The sequence below is a fragment of the Corvus cornix genome, chromosome 4, assembly GCF_000738735.6.
Source record: "Corvus cornix cornix isolate S_Up_H32 chromosome 4, ASM73873v5, whole genome shotgun sequence".
NCBI lineage: Eukaryota > Metazoa > Chordata > Aves > Passeriformes > Corvidae > Corvus > Corvus cornix.
The window spans coordinates 12,052,424-12,068,729 of NC_046334.1; the positions used below are offsets into that span (position 1 = coordinate 12,052,424).

The 16,306-nt window shown below is 49.9% G+C and overlaps 2 long non-coding RNA genes across 2 annotated transcripts; both read left to right on the plus strand.

Moving 5' to 3' along the window:
* Positions 1–5,711: 5,711 nt before the first annotated feature.
* Positions 5,712–8,152, plus strand: LOC109950915. The gene is made up of 3 exons (XR_005601685.1): positions 5,712–6,017; positions 7,557–7,601; positions 8,107–8,152. It is a non-coding gene; the product is annotated as an uncharacterized LOC109950915 (long non-coding RNA).
* A 4,464-nt stretch (positions 8,153–12,616) lies between these two features.
* Positions 12,617–13,910, plus strand: LOC109146292. Its single transcript, XR_002048219.1, has 3 exons — positions 12,617–12,798; positions 12,986–13,069; positions 13,710–13,910. It is a non-coding gene; the product is annotated as an uncharacterized LOC109146292 (long non-coding RNA).
* The last annotated feature ends 2,396 nt before the right edge of the window (positions 13,911–16,306 follow it).

A 16,306-nucleotide genomic window follows, 5' to 3' on the forward strand; every position in this document is an offset into this window, starting at 1 on the left:
GGGAGCCGCTTTCTGTTCAAGTTACAAAGCATTATATCGGTTTCTTTGCTGAGGATCTTAATACAGTACAAGCAACAAGCACCATACACAATACCTTGACATTTGCCTGTAGCCTCTCATGACTACTACCATTGCCGAATTATAGTCATTCTTATCCAATGGCAAGAGTAAGCAACTTACAATTTAAGCTTACCACGGAGACTTCTCAGACCCCCCCCCCCCCTCCTTCTTCTTCTTGCTCCATCGACGTTTCTTGTTTGCCTGCGAGAGCTCTCTTTTTGGTAAAAACATGTCTTCTATTCCCTTATGCCCTTCTTGAGACTCATTTACTTGGTGAAAAACAGGTGCTCGTTTGGAGTCACATACCGTTGTCCTAATGAGAAAAGAAAATCTCCTTCCAACTCAATCTTCCAACCTTTGCCTTCTCACTTATTCAGCGATCAGTGTTTCAGCAGAACACCTTTTCCTCTCCATCAAAACCTCCTTCCATTTCTACCTCATGCTAAGTTTCTACATTCACACATCTTTCTGCCAAGCCTACATAGCTGGGAAACTTTCTTACCAAACTTTCATCCTCTCCAACAAGCTCGAGCTCCAAGGACACCCTTTGGCTTTCGCTGAGTCCACGCTGCCCACGCAGCTCTCGCTGAGCCAAGTGTGCCGGGGGAGAAGCACTTGCTGCAGGAGTCTTTCAATGCGCACGGCTTTGAAGGCAGCACCACAATCCGGGCCACGAGAAGGGCTGAGGAAGAACGTGGTGGCGTCCTGGCACCTTGCTCCTGTGTGCGAGACGTCTACCGAAGCTCTTTGCTCCTTGCGAGACGGCAGCGTGCGCCTGGGTGCACTCGCGCCGAGACAGCATCGCCATCTGACGGGCGCTTTGCAGCTTGCCGCAGAAAGCGCTTCGCTGCCGGCCACACTGTTCCGGGCGGGAAGCAGACGACCGTCGGCCTCCGGGAGAAGGAAGGAACGGCGTGCTCGAAAAGGCCAAGAACCAAGGCGCGGGGCGCCGGGCTCGGGGGCCTGTCGTACGGGGCTGCAAGACAAGCGTGGCTGCCTAGTCTGCCGCCTGCTGAATTCACTCCTTGGGAAAGGAGAGGCTTGAGCGGAGAGCCAGCAGATGTGTTGTAGGGGAAACTCTGAGCTTTTCCTGGGCAGTGCCTGCAGCAGCTGCTCCAGCTGGGGCCTGGGATTGCCCCATTGTCAGGACTGAGAGCGGCTGCGAGGGGCTTTTCTTCCAGTTGAACTGTCGCAGGCAGTGACTCCAGAGAGAGGTTGCAAAGCCAGTTGTGGAAAAACCCACCATCCCAAAGTGAAGCCAAAGCTATGGATTTATTACTTTCCAGTTTTAAGAATCAAGGCCATTTTATTCACAATGGCCTTGTACATCTATTGGTATATTTTATGTATATAAAACCAATGGCCACCGGAGTATTTTAATACTTGGAGTTCAGGTTGGACGGACCTTTGATCAACCTGGTCTAGTGAAAGGTGTCCCTGCCCATGGCAGGAGGGTTGGAAGTAGATAATCTTTAAGGCCCCTTCCAACCTAAAACATTCTGTGGTTCTGTAGTTCTGTGTTTCTACTAATCCGGTGTGTTCTCTGCCTGTATGTCAAGGTGACCCTTCAAATACCCGAATGTATGCAAAACACCACGCTTTGCCCATAAAAAGAGCATGTGAAGGTCAGTGATAGCAACATTTGAAGGAAAAGCTCTTGAGATGGGTACATAAGGTTTAGGTTTCCAAGCAGCCTCCAAGCTTCCTTGCTCCTTCAGAGCAGCTCTTTGCCTGTGGCTGGACGGAGAAAGGCAGCAAGAAGAGCAATCAAAGATGTCCTGCAGCAATGAGTCTGGCCAAATACAGCACTGTCAAAACCTTGTAAGAATTCCCATCAGGGTCACTTGGGTACCTGCCTTCGTCTCCCTAGCAAGGAAAGCTCATGTTCAGAAGCACAGCTTGGTTGCAAAAGCATTTGTGCCCTGTGGCAATCGTGTCAGGTTAAGGATGCCTGCGCAACCTCAGATCCATGGGGTGTCAGCGAGGTTGAAAACCTGGCCCTGTCCAGGGCATTTGCAAAACTTTTTGACTGTTTAGTGAAGTCTGGATTTTACTGCTGGCCACTCACGTGCTTTGTGGCCATGTTAAGGACAAGCTGGTGACAGAGCAGGCTTCCCTGCCATGCTGTCTATTCACATGGGTGCGTGCATCTCTCTCTGCCCAAGTTGTGCCAGTGCCCGGTCCATTCAAGAGAAGTTGGAAGAAACCTGGAATGACTCCTCCCAGTATGCGCTTCCTACTTCTCGCACCTTTGTTTCTCTTTAAATCTAACTGGGCACCTTGTTCTTTCAAGGCAGTTTATTTCCCAGCCAGCGTTACGGTTTTCATGATTGTGAGGAGGGAACAAAGCTGCAGTGTTTGTTTGCTTCCAGATCTGTCCTCTCAGCTTAGTGTGAGTGCCTGCTCTGAGGCTCCCCAGCTGCAGGGGGAGGTGGGGGTCTGACAGGATTCCATCCGCAGTGGCCCGTGTGTTTCTGTGGCTTGCAGAATGGTTCCCTGCTGGTCCCTTCCCTGGTGTTAAAGCCGTGGCCTAGAGCTCAGCTGCTGCTTCCCCTCTTCCCCCAAGTGTCTGTGCTCCTGTTTCATGTCAGCTGCCCTCAGTGGGGTGGTTCACAAGACTTCCCACAATGCTCCTGTAGCCTCCTCCCCAGTGAGAATTCATTCTGCTCCCTCTGGAGTGTGAGATGCTGCAAATGAAGGTCACAAATTGAAATGGAAATGTTTTCAGTCCTGTTTCTGCCTGTTGGAGATTTTTTTGCTTCTGCTGAGGGGATCTCGTTACCTTTTAATCTAGAGCTGTCTTTTTAGGGCTTTCTTTTCTCCTTTTCTTTCCCTCCCCTTTCCACAGATGCTGCCATTCATGCAAGGCCCATTTGGTTGTCCAAAGGCAGGGTTCTAAGGGCACATTTACACTTAAAATGGAACCAGATATCCTGGAGCGTGTAGCATGGCCTGGTTTGTCATGCTCTTGGCCCAATGTGGAGCTAGGAGCTGACCTGAAATGCAGCACCAGCACTGGGGGCAGGGGAAAATGGATCTCTTGGTTCTCCCCTTCTCAGCTACGTGGAATCCCCATGTTTGGATGATTGATGTTTAGGAGCACTGCAGTGACTCCCAGCTGGGCACTCGAGGCTCTGAGTGCAGCAAGTCCCTGGAGATCTGGACCCCTGCTTTAGGTCTGAACTCGTGCAGATGGTGAATATCTGTTTGTTCTCTTCCAGAGAAGCTGATCAAACTGAGGCTTCGTAATGGAACCTACGGACAACCTGAACAGAGACAATAGGTAGGAATTAATTTGATGTAATCTTGGCTTCCCAGGTGCTCTGATGAATGTTGAGATGGTTTAAAAAATAATCCCCCCTTAATGCAGGAATCCTAATCCCGGAGTGGGAGCAGTTAAGCAAGGATTGTCCTGTCAGTGGGAGTGGCTTCAGAGCACCTTGGTATTTTCAGAGCTCCTGTAACAGGCCCAGGCCTGGATGATGTCGTGGGTCAGGGCAGGTTCTGGGCTGAACTTTCTGAAGCCAATCTCTTGTTCCTGGGGCGAGGGCACTCCCTTCTGCAGTTTGGGAAGCTTTGGGCCTAGGAGAATTTTCCTGTTTCAGTGTGCAGCAAAGCAGGAGCTGTGTTTTTTGGGGTGGGGGTGATTTGTGCAAGTTTTTACTTCTTGTGGAATCTGTTTGAAGGTGAGGAGGTCTGAGCTGATGTTTCAGGGCAGACATTCAGTTTCACCTGCCTCTTTGAACAGTTGGGATGTTTGGGTTTTCCTGGTGACACATCAAGTGTAGACCAGCTGCAGCAAGTACAGCACTGTTTTTAACTCTCCAATTCTGAGCTGTGTTCCCCCTGGAGATGGAGGGGGTGGGACTGTGGAGTCCCCCTGTTCCAAGGCTCCCAGGTGCTGGGCATGTTGGTGCTAAGGCTGGAGGTCCAGTTCCCAAAGCTTCCAAAGTTCCCTGGCCTTAAGGGAAGTGTGCAGGCTTGTGAGGAACAGCAGAGCTCAGATTCGCAAAGGCTTTGAAGAGCATCTTGCCAAACACCTTCAATGGCCAGGGCAGAGATGGGCAGCAATGGTGTCTCCAGGGCTGCGGAGGCTGGGAGAGCTACGGGCTTATCTGAAGAAGCTGGGCATTTCAGTAGACAGCAGACTCTTCTACTCTGAATTAGGAATGCCATCCAGTGCAAAAAACCTGATTTATTGCAAATAACAGCCCCTCTGCATGAGATGAGGCAGCTGTGCTTCTGCTCTAGGGGTGATTAAACTTTCAGGAGCTGATTATGGGTGTGGTATTTGGGAAAGTGTCATTGCAGGGGCAGACAAGGCTCTCCCCTTGCATCCTGGGGCACTTGGGCAGTTGGATGAGTGAAGAAGAATCCAGGAATTGTAGGTATAGAGTAGACTGTGCAGTAGAGTAGAACTAGATTCCTGCATCCACCATGCCTGCTGCCTTTTCCTTCCCCAATGTCCACAAATATCAGAGGCAGAGTTTCCCTCATTTTGCAGTAGCCTTTCACAGACCAGGGACAGTTTAAAGGATCTGGTTTCCCATGATGGGACACAGCCTTATCGGTGTTTTGATGTGGGGCTGGTGGAATTGAGTACATGCACATGTGGCTGAGGAGGAACAGGGGCATTTGAGCTGGTGTTTTCTGAATGTCTGAGATCTCCTATCTAATCTCGTTGGTGGGAAGGCTTTAAATACAGCTACATGATTGTCAGTACGCAGCTCTCCGCATATCCGTTTACAGTAGAGAGTGCATTTGCAAGGCTGTTTATAAAGTGGACAAAGTTCAGTCGTTGAAAGTGGCAAGACCTTCAAAAGAGAGGATTCTCTTTGACTCTCAGTGGGAGAGTGGGGTGGGAAGTCAGAAGGAGAACAAGAATGGCAGTTTCTCCCATTGTTCACTGCAAGTGGGTTTGCCGGCTCAGGTGCTGACTGCCCCCAGTGACTGCTTCCCCATTTGTTTCACAGTGAAATGGGGGGACAGTTTTTCCCTTCCCACCCTTCTTGATGGCTGGGATGAGCAATAGCAATCCCTGAGAAGGATGCGTGCTGTTCCTTGTGTGTCTCATTGCTCTGGGGCACAGCACACGCTGGACAGAACTGATTTGGGCACTGTCACCATCCTGTGGGTTTCAGCATTGCTTTGCTGCTGGACCTGTGCCCTTGTGTGAATGCCCCAGTGTGTGCATGGAGTAGAAACAGGGCTTCAAGTGTTAACTCTCCTTTCTCTGTCTCTTTCTGAAAGCTGGCACAACAACAGAGACTTGCTCCGCATTCTGGAGCAAGACAGGCGCAGGAGGCAGGTGGCTCCAGAGGAGAAAGATCCATTCTCGGAGGAGACTCCCCTCTTTGCCAAACCCTACAAAGTAATGGGAGTGGGGTGCAGGCTGGAAGGAGAGGAGGAAGGAGGCTTGGGGTGGGAGAGGGGAGCTGTGTCTTCTGCACGGGCTGTAGCAGACTTGAGCCTGACAACTGCAAACACAGCAGCTTCCCATGTGCTCCACTGAGCTTGCCTGACTTCCCTTGTGGTGATGCGTGGGGATTCCATGAAGATCCTGAGGAACGTCTCTTGCTGAGCTGCATCTCTTTCTTGGGGTGTTTTTGACATTCCCCCTCTCTGTTGTTCTGCTGCAGACTGATAAAGAAGATGAGCTATCAAGGTGCGTTAAGAACGTGCTGGGCGATGGGGACTCCAAGGCGCTCCTGAGCCACGAGTCCCCCCTGAATCCCATATGGATTCCAAGAAAGTCCAAGTCCCAGTCACAGACCCGCAGGCATCGGCGGACCTGCAGTAAGACAAAGCCCTGTGAGGACATCTGGGGAGAATCATCACCGGAATTACCAGACCTCCCACCTCGCCCTGAGCAGAACTGTGACAGCGATGAGGGTCCCTCCAATTGGAAGGCAGAAGCCAAAGTGGAACAATCGCAACTCCTGCCTGAGCCTGTCAAGGTGAGTGCAGTTGTTGGGGGCTCTGTTGTTGGCAGCCCCTCAAGGCCAAGGGAGCAGCACATGGGCCCTGCCTGGCACGGGGCTCAGCCTCGCTAGAGCTCAAAGGCACTTGGTTCCCAGGTGCATGTTGGGATTTTGGCAGGCTCATCCTTCAGCATCCTGGGATATTGCTGTGCCCTATGGAATGCAGGAGCCCATGGTGCTGAGCCACGGCAGCTGGGCCAGGAGAGCCACAGGGAAGGTTTTCAAACTGTGTTTGGCCTTTGGAAGGAGAAGGAAGAGCTGGAGGCTGCAGTCAGCTTTTCCTGGGAAAGGCTGGTGATCAGCTGCAAGGGACTGTGGGCAATACCTTGTGGAAAATGAGAGGAAGCTGAGAGTAAAGCGGTGCAGGGCCTTGCCTTCTGCAGGAGCCATTCTTCAGCATCAGTTGCCAAAAAGATAAAGCACGATCCTGGCTCTCAAAATCTTGGGAGTGCAGAGTGCTGCAACCAGCCCTCAGGCCAGCAGAAGTGGGCAGTGTTTGTCCTTGCTGCTGGGAAACCCAGTTAGGGAATGTCAGTGTGAAGGAAAGAGCAGGGATGCTGCATCTGCCTTGGAGTGGGTGGTGAGGGAGGGGAAGGAGGGGCTGCCAAGAGACAGCATTTCTGAGAGAGGGGTGGAGTCCCTGCTGGCTTCTGCCATCAGCTGGGGCGGGACTCAGCTCTCTGGGGTAGCCCAAAGGCATCTTCTCTCCACAGTGTGCCTCTGGGTACCCCTGCAGAACATGCATTTGTCCAAATTTGGCTGCTAAATCCATCACTTTGCCAGACAATGGGAGAGTGAGAAATGGTAGCTGGGGATTTGCAAGTCCTGCAGGGGCAAGAACAGGATGGAGAAAGTCAGCCAGGATTTGCATGAACTGTGTTGCATCTTTCCCGATGTGTGAGATGTCAGTGTCTTGTCCACACTGCTGTGGACTTCAGAAGGACTAGGAGTCTCATTGATTTGGGTGAATGAGAAATATTCCTCTTGCTCTAGGACTGGCTTAGAAGAATTGGGAACTATTATTTCTAACTGGTTTTTTTAACTAAGGAAGCTTTTTGCTCAACTCTTTTAAATGCAGAGGCAGCCTGTGCCTTTGAAAGCAAAGCTTGGCTGCTTCAAAGCAAAATTCCATAAAGGAGCAGACTGCAGGAACATACTTATATAATAATAATAACAGCAACAGTAATGATAAATAGTAGCAGTAGTAGCAGTACTAGCAGTAGTAGTAGTAGTTTAAGAAAGGAAACATTGTTCTCTGACTGCCAGGTTCCAAAGGGAGCACCGGCATTTTTCTCAGAGGAAGAGGAGGTGACTGTGGGGATTTCAGTTCATTTTCTACCTGGCCTCCATTAGTAACTCCCCCTCAGATGGGCCTTTTAATCCTTAGCAGCACTTTATTGTTAATGGGCTTGCATGACATTTCTAGAGCTGTTGGTAAGCAAATGCTGGCTGAGTGCACGTCAATTAGTAAAAAACCCAAACAAACTCCTTCTGCCTCCCTCGTTCTTGTTTCAGGAAAAGAAGCCCATTGAGGTGCCATCAACTGAAAAAACTTGGAAGGTTGGTGCTCTTCAATAACAGATCTCTGTTTTTGTCTATGTTTTGCGTACATTAAGGAATTGGGAATTCCTGAAAATTGGGAATTTCCTTGAAAAAGGAATTGGGTGGGGAAGAAATACATTGCTGAGCTCCTGTTCACTCAGCAGATGTTGCCCTCACTGAAAGTGTGTTTTGGGGTGTGCTGAGGAGAAGTAGAGGTAAAAGCTGGAGTTGTAAGATCAGCCTTCCTCTCAGTCTGTGAGTGTAGCACTCTCTAGTGCAGTTCTAGAGCCAGAGTGACAACTCATCCCAGGCAGCCTGAGCTGCTCCTCCCTCAAGCTGGGGGTTGCTTTTCCTGAGCGGCTCTTGTCCAAAGGCTCTGCACCTGCTGCTCATGTCCTGAATGGACTTGCATGACACTTAGAGAGCTGCTGGTAATCAGATGTTTGCTGAGTGCATGCTTGTTTCCTATCAATGAGTAAAATACCCAGACAAACTCACACTGCTTCCTTCTTTCTTGTTTCAGCCCATCGTGCACATTTATGTGCAGTCCATTGAAGGAATATTGAAGGTAGGTGCTCTTCAATAACAGATCTCTAGGGGGAAGCCTGTACAAATCCATGAGGAGCTGGATCCCTCTGACTCTCTGCAGGGTGAAACGTTCTCTGTGTCCATCAGCAAAACTCCTGAGAGCTGCTTCTCTCCCTCTCTTTCCAGGAAATGAGCAACTCACTGTCACCTCTCCTGCCACCTCTTCAGACGCCTCCAAGAGAAGAGACTTCCAATCTTCCATTGCCAGCAAAGGTAAGCCAGCCCATTTTTGCCAGGGCTGCTGATAAATTCCAAGAGATCTTTCTGCTGAGCAGAAGTTCAGCTCAGCTGTTTGGCAGCTCTTAGGATGTTTTAAAAGTATTTATTCAAAACTGCACATGTCCCTAATGTGCCAGCAACACACCATTTAGGTGTCAGTGGATGTATTTATTGTGAAGCTACATGGTGAGCTACTTTGCAGTTTATCCTTTACTCCTAGGAATCCCAACCTGATGGGCAAGTGGCCAAGGAGTTTCAGGAGAGTTTTGGCCAAGTGGCCAAGACTTCTCCCAAAAGCTGTGGCCAAGTGGCCAAGGCTCCTCTGGAAGGTCACGTTACGAGCAAACAGAGCTTCCTGAAGCGTCCTGTGCACACCGAGGGGGCCTTGCCCAGGAAGACTGTGGGTATCAAAAGGCCCAGCCAGCCCCTGGTGCCTGATGAATCCAGGAGAGTCCGGAAGGTGGAGAGTGAGCCTGGTCCTTTGGAGGTCACAGAGCAGCCTTGCAAGGACCAGCCCAGAGTCCTAGAAACAGTGAAGCCGTAAGCCACCGAAAGGACAGAAAGACAGAAAAGACCCACGGACAGGAAAGACCTGAAGCTGGCACCTCACGAGCTCTCTGAGAAGCCAAAGGACAAGGGCTCCCAGCAGGCCAACGCCAAAGGCTTTTTGGAGCCCCGGCCCCTGGGAGCTGGCCAGGAATGTGACGCTCTCATCCCCAGCGGGCACAGGCCTGGCGATTTGCACAAGGAGAAAGTGCCCTTGCCTCCTGGGGAGAAGAAGTTTTTCTCCCCTGCAAGGAAGCTGGACTGGAAGAGGAAAGCCATCAAGAGTCCTGAGGAGCCCCCTGGAAAGAAGAAGATGAGAGGGGCAGGGGGAGGTGGGTTTGGACAATGACCAAGGTGGTGTTTGGAAAATGCATGTGGAGTTTCCACTTCATAGGTTGGCAGTAGAGCCATCCATGATCCTTCTCCTCTAATGGTGTTACCAAACTTTTAAGGGGTGTGTTCCCACAGCTGTTTCCAATTGGTCACAAATCCCCTCCTGAGCAAATGGAAAGCCCTGTAAGCTGTCTAACATGCTTTGGTGTTTTGGGGCTTTTCTTGGAATCCTGGTTTCCTGCGACAAGAAATCCCCAGCCCTCCTCTGTCAGAGGTGGTTTTGGCAGCAGGCTGTGGCAGCTTGTGGCTGACCAGCCCCCTGCCAGCACTGCTGGGTTTCTCTGGGTTTCAGCCCAAGCAGAGCTTTGTAGGGTTGCAGTGCCCCCTTCCTGTGCCCCCCATTACAAGCAGTGTGGTACTGAGGCACTTGGCACATGGATAAATGGGCAAAAAGCTTGTTTGGGTTTCCTTGGAGCTGCTGTGATGCCAGCAGTGATGCCTGAGAGGTGGCTGTGTGCACTCAGGGGCTTTCCAGAGAGCCCTTTGCAGAGTCCCTCAACCATTGCAGTGGCTTTCCCTTGATTTCCAAGAGAGCCCTTCATTTAACTGAGCAGGTCCGTGCTCCCAAGTGTTTTTTGGGAAGCTGACTCCCAAAGGGGCCTGGGTCAGCTGCAGCAAGAGTTGTCTGCAGGCCTCATGGTGAATGGGCACTGCCTGTGGACTCCCTGACTGCAGGAAATCCCAAGTCAGAGCCTGTATCCCAGACGGGAGTGCAGCCTGGGAGAACTCATTGAGAGCAGCCCTGCCGAGAAGCTGCTCCAAGGTTCCATGTTTCTCTGCACTCTGGGAGAGAGGCAGAAATCACCAGGCACACTGTGGGTAATGCCATGAGATAAGGGCACTTTCTTTTACATTTTCTTGGCTTGTAGCAAACGGTTCTGAAGTTTCTCCTTCAGCTGAGCTGATGATTTGCGCACTTGATGCTGCACAGCCGATGTTATAAAATCTGTAAAAATCTTTCAGTGATTGGCTCTCTGCCTTAATGGTTCCTGTGCTTCTGGAAGACAATGGCAGCAATTTTCACTGACTTTAAATTTCACGCCTCTCAGATTCTTGTCAGTACAATCAGAACCCCCTGCACATCTGGGGGATCTCAGGGATTTCACTCTCCTGTGACTGGAGTTTTTCCTTCCCTTTGATAGGGGGTGTCACAAAACACAATTGCTTACAGTTCTTGACTGTGCCCCAAGGCATCTGAATACGTTTCTGTACCATTCAGACTGAGTAGGAGGACAAAAAGCCCATGCAGGACTAATGGAATGTTTGTTTTCAGCAATGGAAGGGCCTTACTTTAGATTACAGTTTGCATCGAGAGGTTTAGCAGTTCCATTCCTGCCACTGGAAAGCAATTAATGTATCCAAGCAAAATAGGTAAAATGTCATCTTAGGTTTACTTGTCAGTGAGCCTGAAAGCTCTATCTACTGTGCTTGGGTTTCCACTTTGTGAGTTCCAGTATCTTATTTTTTCTGTTTTCAACCAGAATCTGTAAAACTGAGCTGTATTGGTCTGTACTTTGTGTGAACTTTCAAGACATGAGTGATTTTTTTTCTCCTTTTTCCTTTCTTCCTGTTAGAGGGAAGACAAGGGGGATACTCCCAGGAAGAAAAAGGAATGAAAACACCCAACAAAATAATTTCAGCCTATAGCAAACAAAGGCCCCAATAAACTGAAGTGAATATGCAGTGGTGGGATGTCAGAAAGAAGCGTAAATCTTAGTTTTTGTTCAGAAGGGTGAGACCCAGAACCGTATCTCCTGTCCTGGCACTCGAGAGTTTGCTTGGAACATCGTGTGCCTTCTGCAACTCCAGATGCTGCAGACTGGCCTTTCCAGGCTGGAAGCACCTGGTGCAGAAAGCAGCTCTGTAGGTGTGGGTGGGTAAGGGCAGGGAGTCTTTCCCTTCTGACATCCTCTTAAAGCACAGAGGCGTTGGGGCTGATGTTTGGCTGGGGGAAGGGATGTGCCCATTGCGGTAGGAATGGGAGAGCTTTAATTCTGGAGTTCCTTCCTGCCTTTTTTCAGGGAAAATGAGCAGCTGCCTTAGTCATGTGCTGGCTTCTGGGGTGGGAAGGGTAGGAGGTGTTTTTTGGGGAGAGAGGGCTCTGGATCAGGTGGGGGATGGTGCTGTGCTCCGTGTCAAACAGTGCTCCGTGCAGCATCAGCTGTGCCAAGGCAGAGCAGCTGGAGAGCACGTGGGCAGTGAGTAGGGACCAAACCACTGGAAAAGTGGGTGCTGAAAGAGGGGAGAGGACTGTCCCACGCACAGCAGTGCTGCAAGAGGTGCAGCCTCACACCTGAGCCTTCCCACTGGGTTTAACTTCATTGCCTCTTCTGATGCTGCAGCCCATGGGCTGGGATTCGCTGTTGGTGTGTTCTTGGAAACTTTGAGAAGCTGACTAAAAATGGTGTCAGTGAGCAGTGGTGAAACAAGGCTGAGAGCTCTTTGGTGCTGCTTCTTGCTGCCAGAGTTCCCTGGCCATCCTGATTTCAGATGACCAGAAATCTGCTAGGCCACTCTGTTAGTGAATGTGAAAGTCTCTACCAATTAAAAGTCTCTCTCGCTTGAAGCCTCTCAGCTTTGGAAGTGTTGTCTACTTGAGGCACTGGCAAGAACTAGCCAGTTCAGGATGTAGCCAGGGTTTTCAGAAATCCCTACAGTGTGTGCGCATCATATTCATGAATTTGCTTCTCTTGTCCTGAGCATCAGAAGCTTCATTCCAAACCGAGAGGAAAACTGTGGTGCTGCCACCACTGCCGGCCATGACTGCTGCACAACGGGCACCAAACCTGACCACGACGGCCCAAAAGAGCCCCAGAACCGAGAGTGATGACCTGGACCTGCCTGCCATGGATAACCCTGCCAGGAACCAGGATCCTTTGTTTGCCACGCTCAGGAAAGTAGAGAAAGATCCCGAGGAACTAACCCAGGGCATCAACACTGGTATCCAGGAGAGCTGGTGGGAGGTTTCCTGCAACCCATGCATGCTGTGTGGTTCTCTTCTGAAACGCCCTCTCACCTAAGTGACCCTTTCTGGTTGTGGGCAACTGCAGATACAAACCTGGTGGGAGAAGGAGTGTGTTTATAATAAGAAAGGGTGGTTTGCTTAAAATGAAGAAACAACAAAGCTGTGGGTTTGGCTGCAACCTGGGCCTAAGGTTTTATAGCTTTTTTACAAACTTGCTCATGACCCTTGCAGCTTTGCAAGGTTATAAAATATTCCCTGGTAATAAAATTGGATTACTTGGCTGTTTGCTGATGGCTCGGGGTGCAGGCTCTAGGGCGTTGGGGTGTGTGTGTTAGGCCAGCCTGTGCACACTGTAGTAGCTGCCTTCTCACTGCTTGCTTTTTCCTGACAATTCTCCTGCTTGTAGCCCTCACTGCTCTCTCAGCCACTGAGTGAGGAAACCTGCTGCTGGATTTCTCTGTGCTTGGGAAAAGTGTAATGGTGCAAAGCATTGTGAGCTGCCAGGTGAGAAGCCAAGGTTTCATTTCCATTGTCGGAGGGATTGCTGGGGAAGAAGGCGAGAGGGGGAGAGCCTGGAGAAGAGACTGTGCCTGGGACCAATGAACATTTTCTCTGGAAACTTAGGAAAGCCAGGCTTTGGAATGGCTTTAGGCATCTCTCTCTGACCAGCTTGCTTTCTGTGGTTTTTCAGGGATCTGCAGGGGATGACAGGAATCCTTTCCCAGTGACTTCACTGCCCAATGAAGACAAGACAAGAAGACCTCAAGTCTGAACAGTAAGTGTTTGTTTTACAGCCCTGCCTGGAGTTTCTGCAGCCAGCAGGCAGGGCTGGCCCTGCAGCCACCCCGGCTTCTGCTTCCTCCTGAGCACCTCCTTTAGGAGAAAGGAGAGAGATGGGGGAGAGCTGCCCTGTGAGGGCAGCACCTGCTAAGTAGCTTGGCTACAGCTGGGCAGCACTTGAATTTTTGACTCCTTGCTGGGCCTGTGACCAGTACTGGCCAACAGAAATTCCTAGAGTTGCTGCCACGTTTTTTATTGTACATCTTAGTCATTACAAATGTTGTGTTGTCCTGTGGTGCAAGCAGTGGGGAATACTCAGAAGCTGTAACCTGCAATCCCACAGGGCCTTTGCAGTGTTATTTTCCATAAAACACAAAGCTCTGTGAGCCCCTCTGGGCAAAGGGATGCATTGCCTTGATCTGCTGGCAAACTTGCTAAAGAAAATGAGCACGATGTGCCTGGCTGAAGGGCTGGGAGGCTGTAAAAACCCTCTCCCTAAAGCGGCACCTGCTGAAAGCCAAAAGGCTTTGCAGGTCCTCTTGGAGCCAAGTGACTGCAGTCATTGACTGGACTCTGCCAGTGTGCCTGTTGGATGAGTCCAACCAAATGTTTTCTCTTCCCTCCCTTTGTTCCAGACCTTTCTGCTGGACAAAGCCAGGTGACGTGACCAAGAGCCGGACTGACCTCGTGCACTGAATGAGACCGAATTTACAGTGACCCAGACTGGAATCCAGTGTGCCTTGACTGGGTCTCCAGGATGTAAATAGTTCCAAGTTCTCTGTTCTTTTGAAGCCTTACAAACAGTTCTGTTTTGTTTTTATTGTTCAATGCAAAGATCTGCATATTATTTTTGTTTGAAATACAGTTGCAAGTTATTTTGGTTACCTTTGGGAAACTTTGTGGTTTTTGAGGGTAATGCTTTTCTGCCTTGCAAAAGAAGAGATGGAGGGTGGTACCTGCCTTTAAAAAGACCACGTGCAATGAATTCTCTGCATGGCCCCATGGGATGATGGTCTATAAACATGTCCATTATGGGTTACCGACAGGACAATATTCACACCTATTGCTGACAAGGACATCTGCACTTGAGCTATGTCGCTGAGGGTCTTGCTCAGTTTCAGCCTTGTCAGACCCAAGTTTGGGTGGCAAAATGACACCCAAGGTGTGCTTGGAAACAGCTCTGCCTGTCTCCTGTGGTGCAGGGATGGGACTCACAGGGAGGATTCCTTCCCAGGGTTTTTGGCATTTGGGTGGGTGGGGGTGGACAGCTGCTCTGGGTCCCTGGGATTGCTAGGGTATTGTCGTGAGTCTGAGAGCTTCCAGGGAGAGGAATCTCTTCTGATTAAAGAGGGATTAAGTGGCTGACTGTGGAACATGAGGCATATTTTGCATTTGGATATTTGCCTGCAAGCACTGGTGGTCTCAGCGAGCATCCAAGAGCAGAATTTGGTATCAAAGTCGGGCGTCCTTCCTGTGGGAGAGGACTCGGGCTCCCTCTGAGCCACACTCTGGGATGGGCCCAGTGACTTAGAAACCTGTCAAGGGAACCCAAAAGGGAATAATGAGCTGTTTGCAAGCACTTTTCCCTTGCCACAGTAACAGGGGAGGCAGCATCCACAGCACTGGTGCGTCAGGAAGCTGACACCCTTCTCTACCCAAAGATTTCCTGTTGTGTGACAGCAGCATCCTGCCATGCTCTCATCCAATGGTGTACCTGTCTTAGCCCTCTGCTGCGCTCTGTCACATTCCTTCCCCTCTCTCTGACAGACCTGTGGGAATGTGGAGAGAAGGATGGGATCCCAACATAACTGTGATTACAAGAAAGAATTATCTCCCTTTTGCACATCATTTTGTGATGTAGGAGCAGGTCTGCACAAGTTTAGCAGTTCCCCCTTTGTAAAATTCCTGTTTGTGGGTTTGAGGCTCAAGAAATTGAACATAAATACCAGCAGAATGCCTGCATTTCCAAAATGAGTTTCTGTAGAAAGGGCTCCTGCCACATGGAAGCCTGGAGTCATTCTGCCTCCTGGCAGTGCAGGACCACCAGGATCATGGCTGGGTCTCCCTGCACCTTCAAGCGCCTGGCCTTTTACGTTGACTTTATTAAAAGCCTTAGTGCATTTCAGGGATAAGCTGCCCTAATGAGTTGAAGGAAGGTCCATGTTCCCCCTCCCTACATTACCTATCAAGCTTTTTTTACTCCTCCTCCCTGGAGCTGTCCCTGCACATAGCAAGAGGGTTGGAACGAAACCATCTCTAAGGTCCCTCCCAACCCAAGCCATTCTGTGATTCTATGAAATAACAGGAAATTAAATAGAAATCCATTGTATTTCAACCTTGAGCCAGGTCAGGGGCCTGGTTAGAAAAGATGCTCCCTGTTTTCACTTGGGCCTATTCTAGGACATGAAAAAGATGACAGAATTAGTCTTTCTGTTTTACCTGTTCATTTTGTCTGCCAGCTTTGACCTTCTATCAGTGAGGAAAACTTTCATTAAGGGCAGTAACCGACCTTCTGCTCAAAACAAGTGACCAGTGGGTGTGAATCAGCACCACAGACATGCAGAGCGGTGACTTTTACCCTGATGCCAAGGGGCTGGAGATAGCAGTGCCCTGCTATGACTTCAGCAGGGCTGTGCTGGCTGTCCCTGTGGCCATGGGCTTTACAGAGCATCAGCCAGTAGCCTCGGGATGCTGCACAGAAGAAGGATTTGCATGGATTTGCAATTACTTTCTCCCAGCACCTGAGTTAGGTGTGCTGATTTGCACTGTCCTATTTTTTTTCTCTTGTAAAATGCATGCAGGCAAAGATAATGTACAAGCAATTCATGGCCTCTGTTAAGTCTTGCCTATCAAGCAGATGTTTCTTGTTGGCTCTGCTGCCTCTCCCAGAACAGCCAGAGCTGCCTGCTTAGAGTATAGCTGCACTCAAGTGCCACAAAGTGGCAGCAACACCGACCTCGCTGACTGAGCCAAGGAGGAATTACAAGTTTTATCTCCTGGTTGGCTGTGCTTTATTTGCTAGCAGTTCCAGTAGAGAAAATGTGCAAAGCTTTAGAAAACAAATGCAGATGTGGTAAAATCAGCCAGCAAAAAAATGTAAGCGGAGCATGTGGAACGGAGTACTTGGGTTTGCAAAACTCTGCATTGCAGTGATGCTGAAAATAGTTCCAAAACCAGTTTCAGCCTAAATGAGGACAGAAACCCCCATTTAAGGGTGGGAGCAATTTGGAGT